This window comes from Phragmites australis, chromosome 19, assembly GCF_958298935.1.
Source record: "Phragmites australis chromosome 19, lpPhrAust1.1, whole genome shotgun sequence".
Lineage (NCBI taxonomy): Eukaryota > Viridiplantae > Streptophyta > Magnoliopsida > Poales > Poaceae > Phragmites > Phragmites australis.
Genome location: NC_084939.1, coordinates 2,572,754 through 2,579,670, shown reverse-complemented (window position 1 = coordinate 2,579,670; position 6,917 = coordinate 2,572,754). Strand labels below are relative to the sequence as shown.

Genomic DNA, 6,917 nt, shown 5'->3' with positions numbered 1-6,917 from the left:
ACACTATTACTGTTATCCATTAGAAAAATGGCACCATCCATTAGAAAAGGTGTTACCAGTTCAACGGATGACACCTTTTTATGCAGTCACCATACGCTTTTAGACTTTTAAGCCCATATGACTTTTAGACTTTTGAGCTCGCTGTGCATGCAGCTTTTGGACTTTTAAGCTTACTTGCATGCATGTAACACGCATGTGAAAAGGTGTCCCCTGTTGGGCGACACCTTTTCCAGTGGGTCCAGCAAAATTGTCACCCGTGGGCGATAATAAAGGTGTCACCTGTTAGTCGGACGTCCACGTTCACGCCGACTATTTTTTACCATTGTGCCATGAATGTGTTGCTCGTTGGATGAACAACAACAAGGTGCCACCTATATAACAGGCGACGATAGTCTAGATATGTAATATTTTGAAATAGTCATGTATTTTTGCAAATATTTAAAAATAAAAAAATTCCATATTATAACTCTATTGGGTATACGTATGAATGGTTGGACAGGACGGAGTTCATAGTTTACTAGACCTTGAAGCTGGAGAGAACGTAACCTTTCACTCTACACAGTATGCTAGCTGCTTCAGGCAGGGGTACCCACTGGTTCTTGTCAGTGCCGAGCCATTGGTTAGCCAGTCATGATCGCCGTCGTCCTGCTCCCTTTCAGCTTCACGCCGATCGTCGCCGCCGAACCCTGGGAGATCTGCGGCAACACGGCCCGGCAACATGCAGCAGGTACCATGCCAATCTTGAGCTCCGATCCTATCCACCACGCTCGCTAACAACGCCTCCACCAATCCGTACCTCTTCGCCACGGGCTCCGTCGGGGCTGCCCCGGTCACTCTCTGCGGCCTCGCGCTCTGCCGGGGGGACGCCAACGGCACCGCCTGCCGCGCCTGCGTCGCCGCCGCGTTCCGGGCCGCGCAGCGGCGATGCGCCAAGGACAAGGAGGATGCGACCATCTTCTTCTGTCCCACGAGGCCACGTACGCACGGCTCCACTTTTCCGACGAGGACTTCCTTCACCCCGACGGTTATTCCCAGATCGTTGACGGTGTACGTGATCAACACCATGAACACGACGGACACCACCAAAGACGCGGAGCCCATATTGCCCGGTTGGTATCCCGGCAACACCGCTAGCGTCGCCAACATCTATCACAGAGATAATCAGGAAGCTGCTGCACGAGACGGCCATGGAGGCGGCGTACAACTCGGGGGCCTGGACGTTTGCCACACAGGCCCCATGGATGTCGGCAGAAGCTTTACAACGCTATACTCCATGGCGCAGTGTGTGCCGGCTTTGACACACAGGGACTGCTCGTCCTGTCTCCAGGTTCTCAGCTTCATGGCGACGGACCACTTCGCCGGCAAACAAGGAGGACGGGCTCTTGCTCTACAGCGAAGGCTCTTGTGCCGGCAGCGCCACTTGTCATGTCTAGCCCGAAAAACCGAAAGTAAGATAACATATCCTTCTCAAGAACATTTATGAAAGAGAAAAAATTATCCTTATACTCTATTCGGTCATAAATACTTAAGTCAAAATTTTGAATTTTAATTATGAATAAATTTCTAATATTTTGATCACAAATGTGAAAATCATATGGGTACCATTCTCTCGGTAAGTATATTCATAATATTATGATTTTATTAGGTTTTCTAATTGAACATATTACAATTGAAATTTAACCATGTGACAAACAATTATATTTAACTAATGCACTTTGTCCAATTACAACATGTCCTCTAAACCTCATTTTACATACATGTTGTTAAAATGAGAACAATTTAATTTGCTCCCTCCAATCACAAAAGCATGATGGTTTGGACATGGTTTCGGTCAAATTTCTGAAACTTCGAACATCACTATCCTTGAAAAATATTATATTGATAACGTGAAAATTTTATTTGTAGATTTATCTTGAAAATAGTTTCATAATATCAGACCTTCATTGTATTTTATAAACAAAAATAGAAAAGGCAAATTCTTTAGCATGTAGAGAAAAATTGCTGGCTTACATGTTCTCTCGTATATGTGCCATTAGCAGATAGGCATCAAATCTCTTGATGAACGAATACACATTCCAAATACATTCTTCCTTTCATGTTAAATTTCCAAAACAATCCTAGGTGTGGCTAATTGGAGGGCGTGAAGTGTGTACGGTTTTTATCTCTTTCCAACTCTAGACCTAGAACCCGATTCTTCAACTAGATATAGATAAAACTTTATTCTTGATCTGAGGCTTCCAATATTAGCAAATCTTTTTTTGACGAAGAACATTGGCAACTCTCAAGTTTCAGTTGTTGAGATATTTCACGTGTAAAAAATACAAAATTAAAGTTTGACCTTAGTTTTGGGAATTCCATTCTTAATTGCAAATATTTCAAATTGGGGTTCAATCAGAGAACTTTCAAATTTATAGATTGAACTTTGAATTGCCGGAACTTCAAAATAGGATAGTAAACTTCAAAGCTTTGGGTCTCCCTTGCCTGCACTGGCGGCATGGTTTGGATGACAGTTGATGGTATAATTGTACACGAAATTTATGATCTAAGATTGTTCTGACACCTGACCTCGCAATTCCATTGTATTAGGATATCAATGATTTATTCATAGTACTCTCATTTTTGTTTTGTTACTCTCTTTTTACTCCTAATCTAATAAAACGGTAGACCTCCTGCCGCCTTTCTAATAAATAGTACTCTCATTTTCAATAACCTTGCATGTGACCATGGAATGCCACACCTTACATTGCTTAACTGTAGTCTTCGTTGAAATTGAGACATCCAAAGTTTTGTGAAATTCAACTGTCCATTAGTCTTTTTGAAAATTGATTGTCTTGTTTCATGTCAGGGCCCATGAGCAAAGTTTTGGTCATTGCCTTCGTTGTTCCACTACTTGCGTCATTTTTTTGCTTATCATTTCCTCTAGATTCATCAGAACCTACAAAATAGGTCATAAGTAGCGTCTCATCAGTGTCGGTTGTGCAAAACCCACTACTAAAAATATATTACTGCCGGTTCTTAGCCAAGTCATGCCCGAACAGTGATCGAGCGTTAATAACTGACACTGATACTCAGTATCAGTATCGATTCATGTTAAAAACCAGTACTAATATATCAGTACTGGTTCGAATTATCAACTGGTATTGATATCAACGTACCGGAAATTCTAATTCGTATGCACCGGCTCTGTCCTTATCTCTTCAGCTGGGTCGAGCGAGCGCCAAGTGCAGCACCTCCAACTCTCTCTCATCTGTCCCGAGCACCTCCAACTCTCTCTCATCTCTCTCTCAGTTATATCGATTGATTTGGAGTGGTTTCTTGCCTATTAATTGATTCAGGAGGAGGAAGCAACTGACGGGCTCTGATTGGATGGCGCAGCAGATTGGGGCAGTCGAGCTTGAGAGATTTTGAGTCCCTCGGGAAGGGATCAAATGTGGTGGTTGAGGCGGTCCAGCGGCAACATCGTGCTTGTGCCTGCTGATTTTGCTTTGATTTTTGAGGTTTTGTTTTGATTTTTGGGCTGCAATGTTGCTTGTGGATGTGGAGGGGAGCTCAACGGTGGCGGTAGTGGCGTCGGGGGAGCAACGGTGGCAGTGGTGGCGGCGGAGCAGTGGTGGGGGAACGGCATTCCAAGCCAGCTCAGATGCCGCTCCCATCGCCACCTTCTTTTTTTATTGTTTGAAAATACCAATAATGTCGAGTGGCAACAGGCACTGATTGTGAAGAGTGTCGGTTTTCAACTGGCACTGTTAGGTCTTTTTTAGTAGTCTATTCTACATAGAAAGCCTCTCTAAATTTGAGATTTCATTTGTCTCCATGGCTATGTGCATCAGTTTTAATCGAAAGGATCACATCAAACTCTAAATTTAGGTAAAGTGCCGCAGGATAAGTCTAAGTTGAATGTGAAGGAAGATGAATCACTAGTTTGGGAACTAGAAGGAACGAGTTCAATATTTATGATTTATGACTTCTCGCAAGTATTAGAGGCAACCACCAGTAACTTATCAGAAAAAAAAAAAACTTGGGCAAGAAAGCTTTGGTCCTGTATACAAGGTAAGAGGGGAAAGATACAAGCATGAGCGTACATAAAGAGACAGAAAATAAACCATGTTGCGAAATATTCTTTCCTACAAGTAACTGTGGTTTTAGTCAAGTGTCACCCAAAACATTTGAAATCCGAGAGAAAATCACTGATCAATTTTCTTTTCCACTTCTCTTTAGGGCCGGTTTCCTGATGGGTCAGAGATTGCAGTTAACGAGACTTGCTTCGCATTCAGGGCAAGGTTTCATAGAATTAAAAAATGAAGTGCAACTCATAGCCAAGCTCCAGCACAATAATCTGGTTAGGCTATTGGGATGCTGCCCTCAGGGAGAAGAGAAGTTACTAATCTACGAATATTTGCCAAATAAGAGCTTTGACTTCTTTATATTTGGTACTATTTCTTGCAACATCATGGTATCAATTCTGGGTTCTAAAGGTGTTTTCTCTAATATATCTATTCTTAACTGATTTGCAAATGAAACGAGAAGAGCTTTACTAGATTGGAATAAATGGCTAACAATAATAGAAGGGATAGCTCAATGTCTTTCGTATTTGCATAAGCACTCTAGGTTACGTGTCGTCCATAGAGATCTGAAAGCAAGCAACATTCTCTTGGACCATGAAATGAACTCAAAAAAATTAGATTTTGGGCTCGCAAAAATATTTAGCACAAATGATACTGAAGGAACACACAAAGGATCGTTGGGACATAGTAAGATTTTCTTACAAATTAATGAATCGTAATTATATTAAAAATCTACCAAATACATAACTTGACATCAAAGTTTGTTGTACACATCATGTCAGTGGTTATATGGCTCCTAAGTACGCATTAGAGGGTCTCTTCTCAATCAAATCCACTACAAGTGAAACACTCTTTTGCAACGGCTCAAATTGTTGCCATAGGACTGAAATCATTGCAAAAAGCAACTTTTGCAACAAAACAAATCGTGGTGAAAGTCCGGTCTGATTATTGCAATAAATGGCATGGTAATAAGTTATTACAACAATTTAGAAACCGTGGTAATACGACACAATATTGTAACATTTTTATGATGCTTCTTAAACATCTAATTCAGTCTCCACGATATATCTCTATTGTATTATGATACTATTACTACGGCTAAAATTCGGGGGACAACATACTAACGTCACAATTGGTGATTCATGTTGATAGAATCTTAATGCAATGATTATATATTTGTGATAATAGAATCTTAATGCAACTATTGTAGATCTGTAGCAATAGAATACTAACACAACGATTGATTATTTGTGGCGATAGAATACTAAAGCAACGGTTATTTAGGGCATGTTTGGCAGAGATCCAACTCTAAGAATTCTTGAAACTGGTCGTTGTTAGCTCTAGAAATTCTTGAAGCTAAAGTTGTGGGTAGTTTGATGATCTTTTGTTAAAATATTTTGTTCTTATTTTAGACTAAAAACATATATTTAATCTACTTTATTTTTTCCTACAAACTCCAAATCTTGCATAGATATCAGAGCTGGAGCTTTGCCAAATAAAATCTTATTCGTGACGATAGAGTACTAACGCAACGGTTGCACATCTGTGACGATAGAGGAGTAACGCAACGGTCACCTATCCGTGGCGATACAGCACTAACACAACAGTCGTCCATCGTACATTCGTTGCGATAGAGCACTAAAGCAACAACCACCCATTGTAGCGATAGAGTACTAACGCACAATGGTCGCCTATCCGTTGCGATAGAGCACTAACGCGACGGTCGTCCATCCATAGCGATAGAACACTAACGCAACGGTCGCCTATCTATAACGATGAAGCAACAACATAAGGTCATCTATCCGTGGCAATAGAGCACTAATGCAACGGTTGCCCATTTGTGACGATAACTATTGCCGCAACCACACCATTGTCACAATATTCTTTTGCAACAAAATATAACTATTTGTATTAAAATTGTATATTTGAATGTATACAGTTTTGGATTTACAATAACAAACACAAATAAATAAAACCTCACATAAGCAGCAAGCTCTATATTCCAAATGAGACAAATATTCATAATAAGTGCTACAAGATGCACATGTATAATGAGAAAGAATTAAGTCTTGATAAACATAACCGGAGAATAAAATGAAAACAAATATGAAACAAGAGAGCCCGCCGCTCGCTAGTCGTCGTCGATTGACCACGAAGAGTGTAAGAAAGACTAGCTAGGGGAAGGAAATTATGTAAAACCCTTCACAGAAAGATCAAAAAAAGACTCTTTCTCATACCGTTTCTTCCTAATCCATGTAACATAGATAAGAGCAAAGGAGGATATGTATTATATATAAGAGATGATTTTTCTATAAAATCGAATCTCGTAGAATTTCTTTCCCTACCTAAAGGCCATAACTAGCGTGGAATGGTTGGTGTCGTACGTTTACAGTGCACCTTTCCAAGGACGTGAAGACCGGGGAGGGGCAAGGACCCGGCATTTTCCTGGACACCTTTCGAACTGCAGCGTCCAACCGTGTGGCCACAGAGCTGCTCAGTGTTCATAGTCAGTGCTTGCATTCCGGACATGGTTGGTGTCGTACGTTTACAGTGCACCTTTCCAAGGACGTGAAGACCGGGGAGGGGCAAGGACCCGGCATTTTCCTGGACACCTTTCGAACTGCAGCGTCCAACCGTGTGGCCATAGAGCTGTTCAGTGTTCATAGTCAGTGCTTGCATTCCGGACATGGAGAGGCAATTTTGACCTTTTTTCCCCCGATGATTAGAACTAGATATCCACATGGGCCCACGCACTTACGTTCAGTCTGACCGACCGTGCCCAATGCAATGCTCCATGTCGACGCTGATAGCATTGACTTGTCCACACGGGCCGCTGCTGAAGGTGTCCAGTGC

At 41.5% G+C, this 6,917-nt stretch overlaps 1 pseudogene; it reads left to right on the top strand.

Moving 5' to 3' along the window:
• Nucleotides 1–630: 630 nt before the first annotated feature.
• Nucleotides 631–5,009, top strand: LOC133901027 (cysteine-rich receptor-like protein kinase 10; annotated as a pseudogene).
• The last annotated feature ends 1,908 nt before the right edge of the window (nt 5,010–6,917 follow it).